The sequence below is a fragment of the Artibeus jamaicensis genome, unplaced genomic scaffold, assembly GCF_021234435.1.
Source record: "Artibeus jamaicensis isolate MK-2021 breed Jamaican fruit bat unplaced genomic scaffold, CSHL_Jam_final scaffold_1964, whole genome shotgun sequence".
Classification (NCBI taxonomy): domain Eukaryota; kingdom Metazoa; phylum Chordata; class Mammalia; order Chiroptera; family Phyllostomidae; genus Artibeus; species Artibeus jamaicensis.
The window spans coordinates 47,567,737-47,592,282 of record NW_026522030.1 but is presented as its reverse complement, the minus strand read 5'-3'; positions in this window follow the sequence as shown (position 1 = coordinate 47,592,282).

Genomic DNA, 24,546 nt, shown 5'->3' with positions numbered 1-24,546 from the left:
ACACAGACTACCGAGTCCAGTGGAGGAAAAGGGACAGCGTGGCTTTTCTCTCAAGTGGAGCAAAAAGCCATAGCCTCCACCACGACAGGCCTTTATTGGGCTTCTCTGGACATTACATCTCATTTACTATGCACAGGTTGCTTTAGGTGGTTACCTTTTACAAAAAACAAAGGAGCCAATGCTCTAGTCACATCACAGAAGAAGGATATTTGCAAATGAAAAGGGCAAAAGTAGCTGGACGGGTTACACTGGTCCTAGGAGGGTTTAGCATGGATTTTAGGAAGTTATTTTGCAGTAAATGTTTGCCACAAATCTGGGTGAGGGGATTTTTAGCAATAAGCAAGACTCAAAGTGGCCTAGGCATATTGCAGGCCTGATTTCCCACGGGAGAACGCATCCATGGGTGTAGGTCCTGTGCATCTCCCAGTGGGAGCTGGGCCTGCGCCACACAGAACAGTCCCCTACATGCCATACTATTTTTAATGGTGCATTACTTTTATTTTTGGGTTTCTGTGCCATCTACAGATTAATATTTGGAGACTCACATCTGTCATCATGAGTTTTTGATTCAGTAGCACAGCATATGGGTTTCCTTTTGTTTAAGTCTGTAGAGTTTTTGTGTCTTTAACAAATTTTGTACATCTTCAATTTGTTTCTAGGTATTACCATTTCTCTATCTATGGTAAAAGGGGTGTTTCCTTCCATTATCTCTTCAAATACAAGGTTAGCAAGTTTCTTTTCTGTAAAGAGCCACACAGTAGATATTTTAGGCTTTGCAAACAAGACAGCATCTGTGGCCCTTGTAGTGGCAAAAGAGCCATAGACTCACCTCAGGGGAACGGGTGTGGGTGTCCTCTGATACAACTTTGTTTACCAAACAGAACACTGTGCCAGATTTGGGCCTCAAGCCACAGTTTGCCCACTGGTGTTAGGATGGGTTATTGTTTGAATATAAGAAAGATATTGACTTCTGAATATCAATTTTATACTTGGTCATGCCACTGAATTCTTTCATTGTTGATCATACATTTTTTTCATTCCCTGTTTGCCAACTACATAGTTGTGTGATAGACAAATAATGATAATCTTTATATACTGTTTTTTTATTTTATCTATTTGCAGTGGTTGATACCTGCAAAATATGTGAAAAAAATAATGTTTACTTTGAGCAGTCTTGTCTTATACCTTTTCATAGTAGGACTACTGCTATTTCCACTAATTGTGATGTTGATTTTGAAAATGAAATACATGTTCATCTTTGGAAGTCTATATCCCTTCTTATTTTTTTAGGCATATTAATGAAGAAAAAAGGAAGTAAAATTTGGCAAATGTCCTTTCAGGATCCACGCAGATAGCATATATTTAAATCTTGTAATATGATTAATTATAATAATAAATCCCCTCCTGTTGATTCATCCTTGCAGTCTTGGAATAAATTTTGGAAGAGGTTACTCTCCTTTAATAGTAGCTGGATTCTCTTTACTAATTTATTTATGAGTTTGACACTCATATAGTTGCAAATGATCTGTAATTCATCTGGTGTTTTGCCATAAAATTATATTCAAATTATAAAAAATGGAAACTCTTCTTCATTGTATCTAGAGAATATTTTAAATAGTTTTTGAGATGATCTGTTCTTTAAAGATTTAATATAATTACTCTCAGAAAGAATTGCCACATGGTAATGTATGGACACATCCTCCATTTTGCTTTAGTTTTTGTTTGTAACAGTCTTGAACATTCTTCATTATGTTTATGTGTAATTCATATACTTATTGTTGCATTATAAATCATATTTACATGTATATATATTCATTAGCTATTGCTGTAAAGCTAATTGCTCCAAAACTCCATATCTTAAATGACAACAAACATTTATTTTTTGTATTATTTCTTCATGTCAAGAATCTAGAGGTGGCTTAGCAGGGTGGTTTTGGCTTGCAGTCTCCTGAAGAGGTAGTCAGGATGTCAACCTGGGCTGCTGCGTCTGAAGTCTTGACTGGGGCTGGAGGATGCACTGCCAAGGGAGCTTGTTCTCATGGCTGGCAGGTTAGTGACCAGTGTTGGCAGGAGGCTAACTCCTCCCCACATGGACCACTTCACGGGATGTTGCCCCTCCCAACAGGGCAACTGGATTCTTCCAGAGTGGCTACATGAGAGAACTCTGTGGGAGCTATTACTTTTTACAATTTGGCCTCAGAAGCCAAACAACAGCTCCTCCATCATAGTCTATTCATTAGAAGTGAATTACTAATTCTGGCACACATTCAAGGGGAAAAATTAGTCTTTACTTTCTAAAGGGGGGCAATCTTAAAGGATTTGTAGGCACATACAAAACTATGACAGTGTATCCTCTGTTCTATAATTTTCTCAGTTTGTGTTGCTATGGAGTGAAGCTATTAAATTGTATAAATTTATCTTGTATTTAGTCTTATGCTAATGATTTTAATAATTTGATGAGTCTTTCAGTTTTTTATAAGCTAATTATAAAAACTGCAAAAAATGGCAGTTTATCCTTTGCAATCAATTCTTACCTCACATTCCTTTTTGATTACTTTCTAAAGTGAGCCAGAACTTGGAATTTTATATTACATAATGGGGTAATAGTGAGGATAGGGTTGATGTGTTTGTTTGCTTTAGTGTTTAGAAAAGCTTTCTAGATAATTTCAAAGGCCAAATTAGTTCTAAAAGCCCAGAATTATGATGACATTGATGTTTTGGGCAATTTCAGGACACACTCTCAGTAATAGGAGACAGATCTGCAAGACAAATAATAATACAAAAACAAAATGTTCATCTATAAACAGATTTATAAAAATACCCAGTGCAATTGGACATAATGGGAAAAGTTATAAAGTACTACAACTGCAGATCATCCACTATAGAAATAGACAATTATATACATATAAATTAGATATCATCTGCTGCCATGATTTGTCTTTATTTACTGTCCCATGTGGAAGAAAAAGAAAACACTCAAAGCCGGTAGTTCACATTTTTATTAAAATGTTGCATGCAAGAACCGTTCTGACATGAGAACTTGGAACAAGCAGGGAACATAGATGCTGTAGGTGCGGGGGACCCGGGCAGCCAGCCTGGGCTGTGAGCCCTCAGCTGTCATTTGAACAGTTTTCCTCCAGCAAGAGTGGTGGGGAACAGTCAGAGGCTAAAGTCTTGAAAATACCAGTGAAAAATATTTAATCATGCATGGCTTTTCACATACCTCACCCTCTTGCATAGCCCTAGAACATGATCACTAGCTAGGTATGTATTGTAAAATAACAATTTTAGTGATATCCTAAAGAAAAAAGTAATTGTGAAGTACTTTATGTCAAATAAAAGTTACACAACTCATTCAAAAAGCAAGTATAAATTATTTTCAATTATGCATATTTATTTGGAGTATTTCACAATAGATGCATATGTAGTTGTATAAGTTTATATATGTTTGACTTAGATCATGGGTTTAAAACTCATTTTCACTGGGGGCCACATCAGCCTGGCAGTTGTCTTCAAAGGGCTGACTGTAATGTTAGGGCTGTATAAATGCAACTACTTCTTAACCAGGGGCAAGGAGTTTGGCACTGATGCCGGGTAGAAACAAGGTGCCAGCTGAATAAAACATGGTGGAGGGCCGGATTTGGCCCACGGGCCTTGTGTTTGCAACCTGTGGGTTAGATTAAACAAATCATGAACCTGTAATATATCACCTACATAGTAAAATATATTTCATTTTCTGTGAAGTGTTTACATTAATACAACTGTCTTATTTAGTAAATTTTATTCACTTAAAGAGAGTAAGATATAACTTAATATAGAACTATCAAAAATAATTACCTTCAAATATTTTAAGCACAACACTTTTTCTCCTCTCCATCACACACGCACACACACACAATTGGCAAAACCTATTTCCTAAACACTTTCTCTTTTTATAATATAATCCATCCCCAGGGCTTTAAATTTTATTTCTGATTTAGATTAACACTTGTATGTTAATAAAGACCATTTCTCTGAGCTCCAAAACAGTCCATATATGTACATGTCTGAGTCATGGAGGTCTCACAGTCGTTCAAGCTATACCTCCTCTGACCACTCAGTGTGCAGATCGCATCATTCCTTTATGCTCTGTCATATTACTTATTTACCTTCTATCATTGCTGACCATTTCCATTTTATTTGTATAATTATTATACTTGTCTTTTGTCTTCTTTAATAAAATGTAAGCTTTATGAGACTAGGTATCATATCCACATTATCATTGCACTTTAATCACCTGGCAGAATAGTTATCCATCAGGTGATTATTTAACAATTTAAAAACGGTAGAACTCATTTAGTTGTTGTAAAGAACTGGGCACAAAGCTCAGAGCCCTGCTGTCCTGCCTCTGAGGAAGGAGGCTACTCAGTTACTTTTATGGAAACATGAGGGTTCCCTAAAATATATTTTGAAAAAAATAGAATAGTAAGTGCATGAAATTTCATTTTAAAATATTGCCAGAATAATCCATAATCTTTAGAATGATTAAAAATAAGAAACTGCTTTTGTGTATCTTTTGTTTAACCACTCCTGACACTATCTCTTTGTGTCAATACAAATTTGTGTCTCATATCGACCCTGTCTGAAGGGTGTCCCTCACATTCCACAAGGGAGCTTGCAGCGAACAAGCTTATCTGACACCCATATCGTCTTATAACCAACGTCACCCCAATAAATTCAATTAAAAATTAAATTTAAAAAAAATTTCTTTTAAATGATTTTTTTTCACTTAGGATAAAATATAGGTTAACAATTTTGCTTTCTTCCTGAAATTTAAACATGTCACTGCATGTCTTTTTGTTTTTCTAGCTTGCATAGTTTCTGACAAGACTATTGCTGTAATTTTTGTTATTTATTATTTTTACCTGTGTATATAGTATGTCTTTTTTTCTCCAGATGTCTTCAAATATATTTGTTTTACTTTCATTAGTATGAATGAGATGTACCTCGATGTGTACATGTGTTTTCCTGTTTGCTTTACTGTTAGTATTTATTCTTCTTAGTGTCCTCAGAGCCTCTTGGTTCATTAATCTCAGAAAATTCCTACCCCGATTTATTGCTGTATTTCACCCTGTTCTCTATTGTTTCTCTTTGTGGGACTGATTGCATATTGTCCCACAACTTTCGATGCTCTGTTCTTTTTTTAAATTTAATTTTACTTTTTGTACTTGATTTATTTGTTTATGTTTGTGGGTAATATTTTTCTTAGTGTGGATCATTTCTACTGATATTTCATTGGTTCTCTTCCTAATTGCATCAATTGAAAGTAATCTTCAATTCTTATATCATATTTTTATTTTTAGCATTTGAGTTTTATAGCTTTCACCTCTCTGCTAAAATTTCTCATGCATTGAAATAAGTTCCTCACATTTTCTACTAATATTTTAATAGATTTTACAATTATTTTAAAGTCCTCACCCAGTAAGTTTAACATTTAGGTCATCTACAGCGTGGGGCAAAAGTAGGTTTGCAGTTGTTCATGTGGAAAAATAATACAATAGTTCATAAATAATAATACAAGAATAAAGTCTGTTTTTGTGTGCTCGGGACTGTAAACCTACTTTTGTCCTACCCTGTATGAATTTTCTTTCACTGATTATCTCATTGATTGACAATGATTTTTCCTTTTTTTAATGTTTTCTAATTTTCTGTTGAATTACAGACATGAATATGTAGAAGGGCAGAGGCCACAGAAACTAAAGTTTATTCTGAAAAATGGACTTTCCTATTATTTTGACCGGCTGTAGGTATGAAGGGTGAGATAAGGCAGTCTAGAATGAAGCCAACATGCCCTTCTGCACTTGATCTCCAAGATATCCTTATTCTTCTAGCCCCATGCAGGATTGCTATCCCTTTCTTCTATGCTTGTCTCTTTTGGAATTTGATATTATAAATGTATTAGGATAGCAATACACGCCTTGAGGTGAGAGCATACACCACATGCTCTTTCCAATGATTTTCTTTTATTAACCTCAGATAAGCATTTGGGACTTCTACCTGGAACTCCCAGTGCACTTCAGAGCCTCGTAAATGTATAAGACAGGGAACTAAGCCCATCTATCAAGGTTCTGAGCTGACATCACTTCAAAGAGTAATATGCAAACTTCAGAGAACTTAAAAAACTACATCATGTCCATACATGCTTGAGTTGACATCTTAATTTTACTTTCCACTCTTTAATAATCTTTGAGAGCACTGTATATTTTTGTGCTTAAAATATATTTGTCAAAACCTTTTACCTTCAGGTATAGCTCATTCAATTTATGGAAAAATATTCCAATTAAGTGGCAAAACTAATTCTCATTCCCAAACCAATTACCAAATCAAATTTACTGTCAGAAAAGACTGATTTGGTTTTTTCAATTTAAATAAACTTGTTCACATTCATCGCACGTGCAGACCTCCATGTGTTCAATCAAGGGTGAACTCTTCTGACTCGGGTAGGCGATGGCTAGCTGGGAACAGGGTGCAGTCTTGTTGCTGGTGGTTTATCACCTAGATGATGCAGGGAAAGTGCCTCGGGTCCACAAAGCTGTGTCTGCGTGTTTTTACATCCAGGGCAGTGTACGGAGTAAAATTTAAAATGGCTGAGACGTGGGTTTTGATTTTGTTAATTGGAGGGAGAACCTTGTGAAGGGCATGTTGAGAAAAAATAAAAAGGAGAGGCAAAGCTCAGACATTACTGCAGGCATAAACAGATTTTAATTTTAGATAAATTATAAATGGGTGCATATGGATGCCGAGGATCAGAAAATGTGTTCTGCTTGAAGCTAATGGTTTCTCAGTTCCATCTGGCATGTCTTTTATTCACTTTAGGAGTTAGTTACTCTAATGGAAGACTACTGTGACTTTTTTCTTTCTTTCTTTTTTTTTTTCAGTTTATTCCAAGGCTGAGAATGACCTGAAAGAATGCCTTCCATTAGTTTTTAGATCCAAGTTTACTTAATACTAGTGACAATAATGCATCTCACCAAGGGCTTACACTGTGTCAAACAATATTATATTTCTCAACGCAGCCTTATGAATTTAATATTATCATTATATCCATTTCAGTTATAGAAACCTGAAGTTTAGGCATAATTGGTGTTATGCAAAGAGCTGAGGTCCAAGAAAACATCAGCATATTGTTTGTAGATTTCAAAGAGATAATCCAGGGGACAAGCTGTGAGAGACGTGGGCTTATTAGGATTTGAGTGTGCAGCGGTGGTAGCCAGCTGATGTTCGCCACAGTTCAAACTTTTCCAGTGCAGGGTTACATAGAGTACAGAAAACCAAGCAAACGGGGCGTGCAGGATGGCTGTGTGAAGTCCAAATGCAAGCTGTTTCCCTGTAGTTGTTTGCTGTCTGGGCTCACATTCAGAAGCAGTTTCTCCCTTGACTGAGAAGCTGGCCCGGCTCCAAGGTCTTACAGCCTCCTTACAGATGGCCTTCACTATGTTCCCGCAGGATGGGGGGAAGGAGTTGGCGTTTGGGAAGGGGCCCTGCTCCTGTACACCATACAAGTGTGATCAAGGTAACACACCTAATTTGTGTTGGAAACCAGATGCCCACAGGCTATAATGCCTCCCTGAAGGGCCTTTCCTGATCATGTGGTCAGTGGAGTTATCTCCATTGCATTGTATTTTACTAGGCTGATAGGATGGTAGAGAGGTAGAACTGAACCTTCCATGCTTGTGTGCATCACATAAAGAATTTTTTTTTCAGGAGGTTCTCTGCAAGGTGTGAGATTCTGCATGTCTGAGAACTCCAGCGGAGGCAGTGTTGCTGGTCCTAGGTCCCCGCGCTGAGTTGCTCTGTGGTTCTCAATCTGAAACGCACAGAAATACCGCTTACTGTTTTGTCCACTTCTGAAATTCAGGGGTGAAGCAAAGGCAACTGAATTTTGTGAAGCTCTCACAGATTATTTCAGATAATACAGTGAGGAACCACAGTTAAATTTTTATGTCTGATTTTAAAAACTTTTATTATACTTCAACTTACTAAAGGCCTTGGAAGAATCATATTTTTAAACATGAGGGATGGATTAGAAGGAGGAAGCTAGAAGATTTTCCTTAAAATTTATCTGGGGAGATAGGAAAAAAACAGAGGAGAGCTGATAGGCGTGGTAAGACTTAACTCCTCATCACGACTCTGCCAACGGGGTGGGACTCTGAGCTGTAGACAGATGAGCCGTGCACTCTGTCCTTGGGGGTATGGATGTGGGAGGTGGAGCAAAAGACGATGTTCATGGGAGAGGGATTAGGACAGAAACCTGCAGTTTGCAGGGATCCACCCAGGTGATTCTGACACAATCTTCTGTTCCTGGAGAAGCACAGGTGCAAAGCATGGATTATTATTTCTCTCAATTGTACGTGACGTTTTGAGATCTTCAGTTTTGCTTCTCTTTTACCCCCAAATAAATTATAAACATCTCAAAAATATGGCTAAGAAAATTGATTCTCAAGTCTTCTGGCCCATTGAAGGAATTCAAAAAAGACTCATCGTATGCTAGATTTATTAATTTGCTCATTCAGCAAATATTTACTGGGCCAACAAACGTTTATATGTTAAACAATATGATAGAAAATTAAAGGTGTAAGGCATGGTCCCTAACCTCAGAGAGCTCACAGTCTAGTTAGGGGAGATCGGGAGGTAAGCATACACTTTCTCTAAGACTGTATGGAAGTGTTCTGAAGAGGTTTTGAAAGGATGTCAGAGACTTGAGAGGAAAGCACCCAGCTTAGCAAATTTACACTGAAATTAATGGAGCAAGTAAGTCTAGGTTCAGAGACAAAGTGTAGGTTCATTTAAAGGGTTCACTTTGAAACAGCAATTGAAAAAACAAATGAATTTCTCTAAACCTAGCAACCCTGCTGGCCCAAGAGAAGTGGAGCCATAAGTCAAAAGACCTATATTAAACATTATTTGTTAAGTGAGTTTTATTCACTGTTCACATGAACCTATATTGCAGCTTTTTTAATAGCAAAGGAAAATTATTTTTGTAAACATTTCAGCATCATTCATTATAGGCCACCTGTGCATACTTCTGTAGAGAAATAAAATGTTTTTAATTGGTGATTTTATAGTAAACACCTTTGGAGGCCTAAATGGTTTAAAAATACATGAAGTCTATATAGTCGGTAGACGTGTGCTATAGATCATACAAAGTAAAACAAGGCAAAAAATTCTGATACATAGAGGAGATAATTAAGGGTGACTTCTCCATTTTCTCTGCAAGTTAAAGATGCTGGGCAAGCCAGCCTGTTGTAGCTACCTGTAGTGAAAACTGCCTCATAATATAATTGGAAGAAAGTTGTGCCAGGGGTAACTGCTTCTAAATCCTTCTGATGTAGAGAAATCTGTTTCTGGAACATCAGGATATGTGTTCTCCCTCTTTACAAATATCTAAGCAGTTTCCGAGGGAACCTGTGGTTCCCTCTAAATATTTGGTGGACTCCTTTAAGTCTTAATTATATTAAAGCATATTTGCATTGAATGATTAACTAGAAAATTGCCGAATGTAAGACAAAAAAAATTTGAAAGCCCCTTGTACCTGGGAACTTTTTTACGTCAATGTATCCTCTCTTAAATCAAGGCGAGAAGCTTACACGTGTGCTATATAACTGCTGCAGACCGTACCTGACCTTTGACTCACCTTCCCATGCCCCTGGCACTGCGTCTCAGTCACTAGGAGATCGCAGCTTCTTCCTTTGTGGGCCAGGAAGCTGGGTCTACAATGATAAAAGTGAATGAGGAGTTGAGGCAACTTTCTGATTAATTCAGACCGAGTCAGTATGTCTCCAGGTGTCATCAAAATACCTAGCGATGTTTAATGTACTGTTGAATAATTTCAACCACGTATGTATATTGTCTTCCCTTCTAATAAGGGTAACTATGTGCTAGTCTTATTAGAATTTTCTAAGTTACTCTCTAATATCAGTTTTGAGTTTGTCCCTTTTCACTTTTTGGTTTGGGCTATATTATGGCCCCTCAAGGACGTCTATGCCTTAATTTTAGAACCTATAGACATGCTGTGTTACATCGCAAAATGTACCTTGCAGATGCGTTTAATTAAAGATCTAATGATGAGGCAAGTACCCTGGATTACCCAGGTGGGTCCAATGCAATCACTCGGATCCTTGTAAGTAGGGGCAGAAGGGCCAATGTTAATAGTGGGAGGTCCAAGAAAGGATCACGAGGGGCGAGGGGCGAGGGGCGAGGGGCCAGTCGCCAGTCTCCAGAAACTGAGAAAGGCAAAAAAACGAATTGTCCCTCAGAGCCTCCAGAAAGAGCCAGCCCTGACACTTGGACTTGAACACAGCAAGGCTGATTTGGGGTTTCTTACCTCCAACAGTAAGGTAATAAATTGGTGTGTTTTTTTTTAAATCACTAAGTTGGCAGTAACGTGTTGTAGCAGTAACTGGAGGCTAATACACCTGGATGTTGCACAGTTCTTTATGTAATATATACTGAATGAAGTGAAAAAATGAATTTAAAGTCAAATAGCTAATATAAAAGCAGCATGGAAATAGCAGTAGCTTCACCACACCCTAACTACAGCTGTCACAGTCACCACCGAAACAGGAAGCAAAAATGTCCCAAGGGACACGCCAACCCCCCCCCCAAGGAAGTTTTGTTATTCCTTCTCCAGGGCTGTAAAAATAGGGGTAAGGCCAGAGAAGTAAGAAAAATATTGCACACATTATCCCTCGGTGTTTACTGTTTAACGGGGACGAAGAAGTTCGGGAAACACCTGAAAACATCAACATGCGTGTGATCGTGTTCCTCTGTGGGTCACATTGGAACTTAGAATTATGTGTTTGACAAATGCTACACACGCCAGTAGCTTACAGTGCGAGTCTGCCTGTTTTCAAGTACTGCAAATGTGGCTGTATTGCTGGAAGAAATGCAACTCATCCAGATGAAACAAACTTGTACTGTGAGGAATTTAATCAGCTTATTAAAAATTCTACTCTTTTCCCTGGCCAGGCGACTTGTTAGTTTGAAGCATCATCCTGAGCACAAACATGTTGTGGGTTTGATCCCAGGTCTAGTGAAGACATGTATAGGAGACAATGTTTCTCTCTCTCTCTCTCTCTCTCATCCCCTCTTTTCTTCCCTTCCGTCCTTCCCTCTCTTTATCAAATCAATAAAACATATCTTCCTCAGGTGAGGACTAAAACAATATTCCACTGTTTTGTTAATTTATTTTATTTATAAATTTGAACTTCTGGTATGTTTACAGTAATTTTTAAAGATATTTTATTTATGAAGTCCGACTTTTTAATACAAATTAGTAACTGAATTTGTTACTTATCCCAAATTTGCTCTAAAAGTGCTATTTACACCGTTTAAAACTTAAGTACACAGGACATAGGATACACACTTCAATTCTACAAAGCATTGGTTCACTCTCCATGAACGACAGACCACCTCCTCTCACAGGACAAATCACGGCAGCAGCTTGGTGCTGCCACTGGCACAGCCACCAAACCAGTACAAGGCTTCCTAGCGAAGCGCATTGAGTGCTTTTCGTGTGTTTTATATATGTCCACCCAAAAGCAGTTCCACCTCTTTTTACAGGATTCAACGCAGATTAAATTAAACCCTATGTCATAATGGAACTCGTTTGTTGATAAACATGAAATTATCATAATCGAGGCATTTTGAACTATTGCTTTCATTAAAACCTCTCCATGGAGAATAGAAAGCACATACAAACGTGGAGAGAGCTGTGGCGCTGCAGAGCTCCGGCCCGACCCCCGGCCGGACCCGCGCAGCCGGTCTCCTTCGTCTGGGTCCCCTTTTCTAAGTACACGCCGCCCACCACCTACCTGGTTTCCAGTCGAGACCTAGTGAATTTTATCAAGTCTAATTAATTCAAAACTCTGCAGCTGCTTGTGATAGCAGCCAGATTTAAGGTTTACTTCTTAAAAAAAAACTTCTCTCTTTATAATTTTAATTTTTTTCAATTATTTTGTTGTTAACCATATGATTGTCGTTCGTATTATTTAATTGCTCCTTTTGAACATCAATCTTCAAAAATCCTTTCGGCAGGATGACAATGAAACCTATTAGAGATGGCCTAGTCTTTGTAGGTTGGTGTCTTCACAGTATCAGCTCTTCTACTAAGTAATCAACTGCTGAGATTCTTGAATTGGCATAGTATATTTGAAAAGATAATTCACTAGAGTAATTTCAACAACACGTTATTTTCTTTAAATTTCACAACTTAAAATCAAAGTGTAGAGCAGTTTGGCTGAGCATCGGTGTGGGGTCCGTCAACAGGCCTGCCTTGTGGATTCATACAAACCCTCTGTGAAGAATCTTAGCCTGTTTGCCCGTGGAGGGGAGGGGAGCAGGATCTTGCCCCCTGGGCACATTCTTGCTGCACCTACAGCCTTGTCTAAAGTACCCTCCATTCAACCTCCAGAAAAATCCTCTTATGTTTAGACCACAGGTGGCAAACACAAGGCCCGTGGGGCGAATCTGGCGCTCCACCTTGTTTCTGCCCAGCCGCAGCTCCAAGCTGCCACTGAACTGTTAAGGAGTAGTTACATTTATACAGTCCGAAAATTACATTTGGCCCTTTGAAGGCAACCGCGAGGCTGATGTGGCCTCCTGCAAAAATGAGTTCAATATCCCTGGTTTAGACAATCTCTGCCTAAAATCATTTGCTGTCTTCTCATCATCTTTAAAATAAAACCTAAAAGCCTTAAGATGGCCTTGCAAGTCCTGTATGACCAGGGTGTGCCTGTGTCTTGACCCTGCCCTTGCCCTGGAACTTGAGACACCAGCCCATCACACTGGTTCCTGCTTCTGAATGGCCTTTTTTTCCACCTGAAGACCCACAATTCCATCCTCGTCTCCATGTACCACTTTCCCTCTGTCTTTCTTCTACTAAATGACAGTCCTCCAGATGCGTTTTGAATCACAAGAGTGGGCAGAAATTAGAACATACACTTAGTTGGAGGAAGAGTAGAAATGCTAAGCAGAGACTGAGGAAAAAGGCATGTATGTTCCTCTTTCCCTACTTCAGCTTTCTGTAACCAACAAAACATGGGGAGATGAGGTTTGCTTGTCTCCTTTCTCTGTTTGTAATCCCCAAATGAGTACGGCTGAGGTTGCGGGCTCCGTACTTTGATTTTTCTGCTGTTTCTATTACCTTTTTACCTTCCTTCCCTGAAGGACAGAAGAGTCCCCTGCATCAGTCCTCCTGGGAATCCCGATCATTCAGAAAGAAGGTCTGATAGCATGATCAGAAACACTGTCCTTTCCCTCCATGCCAAAAGAAAAGAAGTAAAATGCATACCCTTTCTCTCCTGCTCTGCTCCTCTGGGGTCTGCAGCATTGGCTGTCCATCATGTCAGCATCACTGCCTAGTTCTAGGCTTTTGCCTTTAACTCCTCAGTAGCAATTTGAATGTCTTATAATTACATACACAAACATGTTTTTTTTTTAATTCTCCATCTAATGTGTTTTTAAAAGTCTCCTAAACATATATCTTGAATAATTTTTTACATCGTGAAGTACTGCAAAATGAAGTTACAGGGATTGTGTTCCTCCCGAATGAGGGTGCTAGAAATGTCACTGCCACCTTTAGTCAAGTAATCTGTGCCACCCTCTAGCTTCACTAAAAACTGACACATGCTTGTCCTTAACTGTCCCAGTGTAGCACACACACGTGACGTCAGTACTCAAAGTTGTGGCTTCACACATTCATTGAAGAATAGCAGCTTTCCTTTTAAAATGCTATGGGACCTTTTCTGTTCTGAAATAGAATTATTTTACCTAAGGTGAAATGGTAAGTAACAGACCTGTGGCATTTATACTCATTATCATAAGCATTAGAAACATTTTTCTCTCATTTCTTCTAATTAGAATGTTGCACAAAAGTTTACCTAATATGGATATAAAATTCTAAAACTTTATGAAAGTGTTTTTCTTTACATGTTTATATGTTATGTTTACTTCCGTCTCAGGCATGATGTACTTAACAGAGTTTTTAGTAAGCCTTACTGAGTGACACTTCAACTTTTTGAACTCCTTCCATATATGTTGAGACAGGATAATGAGCAGCTCATTGGCAAAATGAGAAGTTCAGTCATGGCTGACTGAGAGCCATAGAAAAATTCCTTAGTGACTGAAATAGAAGACAGACAACTGAAGAAAATGGCAGAGCATTTTATAGCCAAGTAGTCACCAGAGCTGAAGGAACAAAGGTCCCATGTGCCTGGCAGGGAGAAAAACTGGGAAAACAAGGACCTCATTCCCCTCCTCCACCCCTGCCGGGGTAACCTCTCTTTCCCTGGCTTTTCCTTATGGGGATAACATCCAGGCCTCAGTTCTATGTCAGCGCCAGTCCCAGAAAAGCAGCAAAACCATGTGGGTGGAGGCCAGAACCACCAGCAATGATTAAACCCTTCCCTGTTACTGACCAATCAGTGGAGACCATGACCCTGAAAGAGCACACCTGGGGAACAGATGAATTATCACAGGTGTCTATTTTCCATATAGTCTTTCCTACAAGTCAGCCTGGCAACTGCTTGTCCAGCTGTTTACTGAGCAGCCCAGCAACAAGGAACAGACAAGAGTCACGCACAGTAACTATGCTATTCATTCAATTTTTATTGAGTGCAGGTTCACTCAAAGGAGAACATCAACATACATTAATATCCTACTCATACTCTAGCAATCTACGAGAAATATAATACACACATAGCAATCAATGGGAGACAGCACAGTGTGCAAGGGAGTTGTCAGTGTCTTGCAAGGAAGAATCTCCAGAGTCAGGTGGGTAGCAGGGCAGAAGAAGTCTTCAGTCCAGCAGGGCAGATGCCAAGAGAGATCAGCCTGGTGTGGAGCAGCACTCTGGTGTGTGGACTCGGCTATCTCAGAAGTGGTCTGGAACCTGCCTCAGTTACACCTTGAAAGTGGTGCACTCCACCCTTCTGGGTTTTTTGTCTTGGCACCCTGGCGCCAAGTGGGGAATTTGCCCTGATCCTATCTGTGGGTGGTCTCGCTCTGCAGACACGGCTGCTCTGACCACGTGTGCAGACATCTTAAGTGTGTCTCCTCTGCAGATCTGTCTGCCCTGACTTAAGTAATTTCTCTCTTGAACCAAAGTGTCATGGCTGACTGAGAGCCATGTTGGTTGACATAAATGACTCCACTTTTTTAATATAGTTTATACTATCCTGACCGGACCAAAGCCATTCTATTGGTCCTGCTCTCCACATGAATTCTGCACTGAAACTCTCCACTGACACCTCCCCCGAGATTCCTCCCTGTGGGAAAGAGATAAAAGCCTGGAGACAAAGGACGGCAGGTGTGCTCTTCCTCTTGGGAGCAGCCCACACCACAGACATGAGTCTCCCAAACTCTAAGGCAATGGGCAGCTGGCAGCTTGTCCTAAGCTAATCCCCCAAACCTGTCCCCAAAGCCCTCTCTTCTCTGACTTCCCAATGGGCTAAGATAGCCTAGCCTAGGCTCTCCTGTTGCTCCTTCCATGCTAAGCCCTTCCTTGTCTCACTGTCCCCAGCTTTAATAAACGGGTCCCTGTAGTCACCTGCACTCATGTTGTGAAATATTTCCCACCCAAAGTCAAGAATCCACACAGGACAGCTGGCCCTAGGGAGACCCACTCAGGGCCAGGCCCCTGTCTACTTACTTGTGTCACTTATCCTGCTTGGTGATTTTGAGATAACAAACGTGAAAACCCACTGTAAACCAGAGCTACCAACCCAGTTAAAATGGTTAGACCTCTCCCTAACTGTTCCAACCCTGATAAACTGTTAATTCTGTATGATTTTAAGAACATCTCAAATTTTACGAATCCAAGTTTCTCATCTGCACACTGAGATCATGTCACTATTTAGGATCGCTGAGGATTAAATGATTCACCAGGTAAACTTATCTGGTGTGCCCTTCTACCTTCTAATGTGTAATCGTCTCTCAGTGAATGTTTTATCCCATTTTTCCTTCAGCCTCTGCCCCTGCACTGTCTCCAGCATATTGTTGCAGGAAAATGAAGCGACCAGACACCAAGGGTTTCTGGAGTATGAGGTTTATTTAATGTGCACGGGCCCAGAGGAGTCATCTCCAAATTCTGAGCCCCGAACAAAGGATTCTTGGGGTTTTTATAGTTTACAGGGTCTTCTTGTCTACGTAGCAAAGTGGGATACAGAAGCGGAATGAGGAAGTTAGTTCTGGCTATGGGACAGAAGCAGAGGTCAAAGGCTAAATTCGAAGATCAGTTTTTAACAGCAGGGATGTTAATCTCAGTCCTAGCTAATGCACTGTTGTTTACTTACCCTAGACAGCCCCATCATTCTCCCATCATTCTCCCTAGGGCGCCTGGGGCCTGGGCAAATAAAGGTTAAACAGAGGTTTTTCAAAGTTTCCCATATCATATTAGTGCAATATTGTTTATGTTCAGTGGACATAGAGCTGGCTTAAACCAGGGTGGGAAGAGGCTAAGAGATGGAGTGACTGATCTCCTTTACTGTCCTCCAAGGATAACTCCAACCTGGTACATGTTGTCCTCTCATTTTTAAGGGCCTTTATTTCTATCAATGAGTCAATTTGATGCTATATCACTACTGGTAATGATGAGAGTTATGCTCAGTATATAGTCCACGTATTTTCACAACTCTGAAAAAGCATTATTAATGTCTACAATTTATAGGTAATAAAACCAAGACAAAGGGTGGCTAAGACATTTGTGCGAGAGTGTCCAGGTGGTAAGCCCTGGGCCCCCACAGTCTGACTGTGGAGGCTGACACAGAACCCTCACCCCACCCTGGCTCCACTCGGAGGGGCTCACCCTGTGGTGTCTGCCTGAGGTCAATCAAATCCCGATGTGGCCAGTTTCTCTTTGTGATCCTGAGTCTCTACGCTTCTCTAAGACTTAGTTTATCATACGTCTTTAGAGTTTACACAACTTTATTGAGGTGGTATACTAAAGTTTTTTGTACAATTTAATTGAGGAATAAAAGTTAGCTATTTCAGCTAATGGTTAGAAGCATCCAATGCCCCTTCTCCTCTGCCTCTAAGCCCTCTCTAGAGCATTCACTGATTTGGGGAAAAGTGACCCTTTTCCTTTCTCTATGGTGTTCAGTTGCAGTCAACATTAACCAAAGGGGCCGGCAACCCAAAATAACCGTCATTCAGCTACTGGACTTCCTCCTAAACATCCCCATTCACAAAGTTTTTTGTAACACTGTTCGCAGACCAGTGTGACTACAAACGAGTGCCACAGTGAATTCAGATACCGAGCAGGGCGTATCTGTTTTTGTTAACGATGATATGCTCACACAAACTGAGTTGATTATCTTAACAGGTCAGGATTTTATAGAGAATAATTATTCACATTTAGCCCCCCCTAAATTCTACACTGGAGCAAATTTTTTTTACCCTTATGGCCCTTTTCTTGCTGACCATAACACATGCCTACCTGAAACAGTGTAAGTAAAATTTACATATGAAAGAAGGGAAAGCTGACGCCTTCCTGATACATTTAGCAAAAGCTGATAAGCACTTTTCCCAAATGGACTGGATATGTCAAAGGAGAAAAAAGTTACTAGGCTATAGACCTAGAAAAAGAAAAATAACTGGCAAATTGCGAATTTAGCAAATGTAGCAGCTATATGAACTTGGGGAAGTCTATGGAATATGTCTTTTCCTGACAAGTTAGGAGTTGAGAATATACCTCTCCTTGCCTTGCTAAAGATAGCTTTAGGTCCTCACAGTTATTTTTCTCCAGATGTGCAAGCAATGTTGTTGATATAAAATGGTCTCCCTCCATCCATCTGGCCAACGACCCAAAAGCCACTGGAGTCAGAGGTACATTCTTCATGTATAAGTGCCAAAGAAGAGCACGGCATGGGTATACGCAGTTCCCAGGCCTACCTCTGATAAACAATATACAACTGACTTTTTACGTGCATAATTCTAGCTGCTTGCTCACAACTAAACATGAAAAGGATTGCACATAAATACATTATTGATAAATCATCATTCAGTAGCACACTAGGAAAATGTTAACTGTGTGTGAAATGGTTATAATTATATTGAATTGATTACATACCTACTGTGTCAGGCTGTGTTAAATAATTTTTCAAGTTCTATAAATTCTATTTTGCAACAACACCTTGTTGTACAGACGATTCCATTAAAAAAAAAGAGAAATCTGAAATTTGGAGTGACTTACAACATTTATCCAAGTTGCACAAGAAAAAGTTGAAACCGGGTTTCTATTTCACATTTGTCTGTCTCTAGTGACTAAATCATTATGCTTACAGACTCATAGAAAACCAATTGTAGGTCACAGGAGGAGGAGCAGCCAATGGAACATTAAAATGTTGCTTGTGTTTTTGCTGTAGAATCACAGTGCAGCTCTGACTCTTTTTAGCAGAGCATTGAGGTCCTTCTCTGCTAGTTTGCAGCCTACATATCCAGTCACATCCCTCATATTATTTTCCTGTCCCTCACAGGAAAGTTCATACTGACTGTCTGTGGGGGTGACCACTCTCTCGAGGTCCCCCTGGTGCCACAGTAACGCATGAGTGAATAAATATGGCTGAGAAAAGATGAGATCTGTTTTGGGATGGAGGAGTGGGCTGTGGTCAGTTTCTCTGGGGAGAAAAAGGCCTCAAGCGCCTTCTTCCATAGCCTTTTATTGGGTTGTAATACACAGGAATACAGGGCAGCAAGGATCAAACAGTAGATAACATTTCAAAGAAGTCTGAGAGCTTACTATGAGTCAGTGTCTGTCAGGAAGAGAGTTGCAGAAACTTTGGGAGACAAACTCACTTCCTCTCCGACTCTGATCATATGAATGAAAGCACTTTTAGCAGATTTCACAGGTTAATTAGCAAGTCTTTGTGACGCCAGATTTTTCCCCAGGGCACGCTCTGGCCAGGCAAGGAGCTGCACCTCTCCCCATCAGGTATTCAGGCTTACGGGGATTAGAGCCAGAAAGCACTTCTCCCAGAAAACATGGGGACTCAGGTTTAGACAAAGCTGGGGGGTGAGAGTCCATTGCTCTCTTGCAGCCCCCCCCCCCAGTCCTTCCATGAAGGCCTTCCAGGTGATCGAGTCTGGCTTAGGTTGCCCCCCGCTGTGAGGGGTCTGACCTATCATTGACTTCCGACCAAGCTCTGGGGGCAGGGAGAGGGACTGAGGCAGCATTTGCTACCAGAGACAGGCTCTGTCTCCTGCGGCTGGCATTCCAAAGGTCATCTCTCGCCCTTAGCCACAAGGGGTAGAGATACAATTCCTAAAACCAGGCAGAGCGGTCTACAACAGCTGTCCCTCTTCTGTTATGTCCCATGTCTCATGGCTGCATACCTATCTTCATACCTGCCTCAATAGTTTCCTCTCCTGTGAGAGCCCCCTATTCTCACATGGTAGTATCCAACTCAGATGCTACTTAGAAGTCTTCCCTGAGCTCCCTTAAATCTCTGTGCTCTCACTTCCCCAAAATAAAATTCACCTACACACCAACCCCAAGTTCCACAGCCCTTTATTTTCATTTTTTTTTTCTGTCTCAGCTCTAGCACTTCCCAAACAAATGTTCGTTCTGTTTTTCAGAGCAGTTTATCACGGGTTTACTTAGATCTGGAAGAACTGGTGAATTTGCACTCCGCCTGTGTACTGAGTGTGTGCACGGGTGCACAACATATCTGATCTGTGACAAGTCATGGAAAGTTATTACAAATTTACACCATTGCAATAAACCACTGAGACCATTGCTGACTAGAGCTTCCACGACCAACATATATAGAATTGTGAATTTTTGTTAATGTTGTGCTTTGTTATCAACATACTTCTAGTTTAATTACCAAGTAGAAGGGAAAGAAAAAACTGGATTATGTGCTAACATTTCAAATGAAAATAAAGTTCAGTTAAATCAGATCCGATTCTCATATTTATGCTACACAAACCAAGCATTTATTGTTCAAGATATTCTTAAAATGCTTCACTTTTGAACACATGTAAGTTACAAGCAATAGAAATAAAGCTGATATTTTCTAAAGAAATGTTAATATTATCTTAGCTTGTTATGCAGTTTGAAGACACTTATGAACTAAAACTAAAAAAGCTATAAAAGTAAAAATTAAAAAAAAATCAACCCCTTTTTAAGGTTATGCTGTAGAATCAAATTTGCCCTACCCCAACCTCCATCAAGAGAATTTACTCAAATGCCCATAATGAATCATGTTTAAGGGGCGACATTCTTTTTCCTGTTAAGAAAAGAGTCATTGGCTCTGCTGAGCACTTTTAAGTTTTATTCTGCATCCTAAATAGTTTGTAGAATTATCCAGAAAGAAGAGTTTTTCATTCATTCCCTTGGGCTTCTGTTGGTAACTCGTGAGCAACACACTAGCCCCATACCCCACGTGTTTTCAAGCAGAGAGTCCTGTTTGCAGTTAGCTTTCCCTTCGTTTTTCTCCCTGTGCCGGTGGTGGGCGAAGATTGGAGAGCTAGTTTCCCTCACACCAAAACGAAATTCACTGTTAACTTGGTGACTGCTGTAGTCCCACATCTGAGACACCCAATTTGCACCCCCGACTTTAGAAAATAGATAGCTCACTGATTATTTTTTTAATTTAAAATAACACATGTAGGGAAATTACACACATACCCTCCAACATATGTTTAAGTAAACTCCCATGTGCCATTTATATAAATGTACCCGCCCCCCACCAGATGGAAACCTAGGAGCACCACTTGTTTGTCTCTGGGATAAACAGAATCATTTCTAGATTAAGAATTTCACTCTTACCTAACATGCTGATGATTCCAAAGGTTTAGTCTTCAGCGTGGATGTTGTGTTGTCAGCCGTTTTGCCAACATCGCCGAGGTTATGCAAAGCACCCTCCAGGAACCAAATGGAAGCCCCAGAATCATTTCTTTATCAGCTCCAAAGCTTCTGGTCCTACAGCCTTGTCTTTCTTGATCTGGACTTCTGGTTTTCATGAGCAAAGGAAGAGGCTCTCCCCTCACTTTCCCCCTGGGGGTTTCTCTTGACTGTGTAAACCCCCAGCAGCTCTACTTCCCACGTAGTTTGTGTTGCCTTTTTGCGTGGCAGTGGGCTCTACATCGGTGACGTGTCCGTGTCTCTGGTGTTGCTGCTTTAGCTGCTGCCCTGACTTAATGACGCCGCCATCTGGTTTCCATCACAGTCCAGTCATTCTCCATGAAGGAATTAAAATGTCAGCATGAGAAATTGGGTAGAAGGCAGAGGTTAATTATAAAGGAGAAAACTATTTACACATAGAGGCATTTCTCTTTTCTCAGTGCCCACAGAATTCCCATTACTGGTAATGGGACTAACAGAGAGCTATTGAGTAGTAAATAGACTTATAGTATTAAATCTTGGTAATCAGCTATAATGGAAAATTAAGTTTAGTTGCATATAATTCAGTCGAATAGAGTTTAGTAAGTTGTTTCATTTTTTTAATATGTCTGAATTGACAAGGATTGTTTACATTTCAGTATCGTAGTAAAGATTTACAAAACACTTTTAAAATGTCATTAAATATGCCTGGCTTATCTCTCTGCTAACTTTGCTTCTAAATTTGATTTCTCTGTTTGCAATAGGATACAATTTTTATTACTTCCCTAGGGTTATCAGGTACCATTTAAATGCTACCTACTATTATGTTACGGTTATGTTGGATTAATGTTCCCTTTCTCGTGTTTGACATAAGTTTATGCATCCTTCTTCAGCTGGTTTACTCAAGTTATGGTGCATTGTGTTTTGCAAAAATGTGCTGGTATTTTTTTGCTGATATTGTGAAGAATCTTTATTGATCTCTTATGTTTCCAGTAAACTCTCAATGAGTAAGGCTAAGCAGAAATAGGAAGCCATTCAGTATATAGTTTCAGCTAAGGGGACATGCAACTTTATGCGTGGGGATCAGATGTGGATATGCAAAACAGCTGGAGACAGGGAGAGGTAATGTGTGGGTGGAGGGATGAGAGAGAAAGGCTGTTTTAGGAAGAGCAAATTAGAGCAGCGGAGGTGTGTTTTCCAAAAGTCAGGATTTAATCAGGACTATAGTAAAATAATCATGAGTATTTTCCTATTCTGAAAGACATTTGTTGGTCAAGTTGAGCAAGCCCAGATGCGTTAACTGCGTACCTCGCATCTGTGTATTTTTAGTCACCATACTCAATACCTCTGTCCGGTGAGAGGATGGTGTATGAAATTGAACTTGAGTGGGTCAAAATTATACAACTAATTACCTTCATCTTCAATTACAGTGACTAATTGACACAGCTCTGTTAGCATGACCCCCGGTGACAGCGGAACAGCAGGCATGTCCTCAAGCTCTTATGAGCTAGCTAATTAGGGAAAGCGGGTTTTGGTTAAAAACGCCAGACAGCCTGTGTTTGGAAGGAGGTGAACCACATTTAACTCAGGGCCTCTTGTCAGACACTTGAGAGAAAACGAATGACTTAAACTTGTGGTTATTATCATTTTTCTAGCTCCATATTATACACAAATGAAAAGAATAACATATACATTAATTATATCAAAAAACATGGGTATTTGAGGGTTTATCACTTTCACTCCTCATTGCCGAGTACCGGACACTCGTCCCACTCACCCTGGTCGAGGAGGTTCAGTGTTACTATGAGCCTAAGAGGTCAAGAGTCAGAAAAGTTCAATGCAGAGCATCAAAGGCCAACATAATTGTCTTGAAAGTAGGTTCACAATAATGAGCCTAGAAGAACTAAATGGTAACTAAAGGGCAGAGGTTTTAGAATTATCTGTAAAATATGTATATACATAAATTTGAAAGGAATGGACAAGGACAGGGTGAAATATATTGTTTATATATAGATATACAGCTTATATATATGTGTGTGTACATATACATATATATGTATGTATGTATATATATGTGTGTGTGTGTGTATATATATATATATATATATATATGATTTTAATGTCCATTACCCAACCCACAGGTTCTGTTGATTTGTAAAATGTATCATTACTATATAGAAATAACATAGGAATTACGGGTTAAACTTATTTAGGACATTAGTTTCAAGCATGTAAACCTGAAATTTTCTTGGTAGTATAAGATTCCCATGTTTCTTCATGCAACTAAATGTAAATTATAGTTGAAAATGTGCATAAAATATTTATTCAAATTAGCAAAACACTTCGTTTAAATTGCTCTTCCCTGAGTTCCTTTCACTGTGATTCTTTTCATCTCAAAACATAAATTGATCCAAGTTCACACTGGGGCTTCTGACGAGCCCGTTAAACTGCAAGGCTTTTTGATTTTTGCATTTTGCTTTGGATGTTTTTCACAAATTCTTCATAATTATGTAAAGAGCCTGTCATTATTCACATTTCTGTAGCTCCCTAACTGAATTATGAAGATAGAACAAATCGGCAATACTTTTCCTTGAGGAAAAATATTCCAGTATTCAAAATACTGGACGCTTTTCCTTAAGGTACCAGAGTATTGTATCATCAGGTAAATAAACCCATCACCAGAGAGAAGCTAAAAGTGCATGACTACTTGACTTATCTCTAAATTTCACTTTGACTGACTTTTACCTTGTGCACTTATCCCCATTCTCTTCAGTCAGTCATTTTTTCACTAAACACGCAACAGGACAGACTGTTTCCAGCCATGACCTTGGCACTGGGGACAGGGTGCGTGAGGTCAGACTCAAGGAGAAAAGGGTGGCGGCAATAAAGCAGGCATGGCCCTTCCTGGAATAGCCTGTTCTAACAAGAGAAAATAGTCCTATTTTTTTAATAAAAAGTAAACAATGGTGAGAGTCGTGTGCAAGAGAATGACAGTGTGGTTTATAATTATATTAAACAAAACAACCAGCTTTGCTCCAAGGGGTAGAGACTCCCCTTCACAGAGCAGGTGACTTTGAATAGGCTCTTGAAAGATGAGGACAACACAAGGGACAACGGTAACTCACTTCAGGGTCATCAGTAAACACCTTGGCCACTTGCTATGCTCTCAGCTTTATTTATTTTCTTTCCTCTTTTTTCACCTTTTATTCCATCTGTCCCCCTTTCCTGATAAAATCAAGAAGAAAAAATGGTATTTTCAAGCAGGATCTTCCTCAAAAAAAAACAAAAAACAAAAAAAACAACTCACAGATCTCTTCCGGACTAATGAAGTCCCTCAGTGGTCACCTCTCTGCAACACACCTCAATTTGTCCTTTCTCGGGGCACATTCCCTCCCAGGCATGATCGAGTTAATAAAATAACCTTAATATGCACAGGATTCGAATTTCTTTGTGTGCAAAGAACTTGTTTAGTTTCAGAAACGTTATGGTACAGGAAGAAAAGATCTCTTGAATGATACACTACTTACAACAGCATTAATTTTATGGGTCTTTAGTACCAAGAATCAGAATGAAACTCTAACTTGACCTCTCACTACCTGCATGCCACAGCATTTTCAATTGTACTGTCATCTCTAGAGCACATGTTCAATATAATGAACAGAGTATTGAGACACCTAGATTCTACC